This window comes from Bison bison, unplaced genomic scaffold (assembly GCF_000754665.1).
Source record: "Bison bison bison isolate TAMUID 2011002044 unplaced genomic scaffold, Bison_UMD1.0 scf7180017864203, whole genome shotgun sequence".
In the NCBI taxonomy this organism is placed as follows: domain Eukaryota; kingdom Metazoa; phylum Chordata; class Mammalia; order Artiodactyla; family Bovidae; genus Bison; species Bison bison.
The window spans coordinates 4,084,814-4,085,393 of record NW_011494775.1 but is presented as its reverse complement, the minus strand read 5'-3'; positions in this window follow the sequence as shown (position 1 = coordinate 4,085,393).

Below are 580 nucleotides of genomic sequence, written 5' to 3'. Positions count from 1 at the left end.
ACCCTGCTTATTTAACTTATATGCATAGTACATCATGAGAAATGCTGGGCTGGAAGAAGCACAAGCTGGAATCAAGATTGCCGGGAGAAATATCAATAACCTCAGATATGCACATGACACCACCCTTATGGCAGAAAGTGAAGAGGAACTAAAGAGCCTCTTGATGAAAGTGAAAGAGAAGAGTGAAAAAATTGGCTTAAAGCTCAACATTCAGGAAACTAAAATCATGGCATCTGGTTCCATGACTTTATGGCAAATAGATGGGGAAACAGTGGAAACAGTGTCAGACTTTATTTTTTGGGGCTCCAAAATCACTGCAGATGGTGATTGCAGCCATGAAATTAAAAGACGCTTACTCCTTGGAAGGAAAGTTATGATCAACCTAGATAGCATATTAAAAAGCAGAGATATTACTCTGCCAACAAAGGTCCATCTAGTCAAGACTGGTTTTTCTAGTGGTCATGTATGGATGTGAAAGTTGGACTGTGAAGAAAGCTGAGCGCCGAAGAATTGAGGCTTTTGAACTGTGGTATTGGAGAAGACTCTTGAGAGTCCCTTGGACTGCAAGGAGATCCAACCA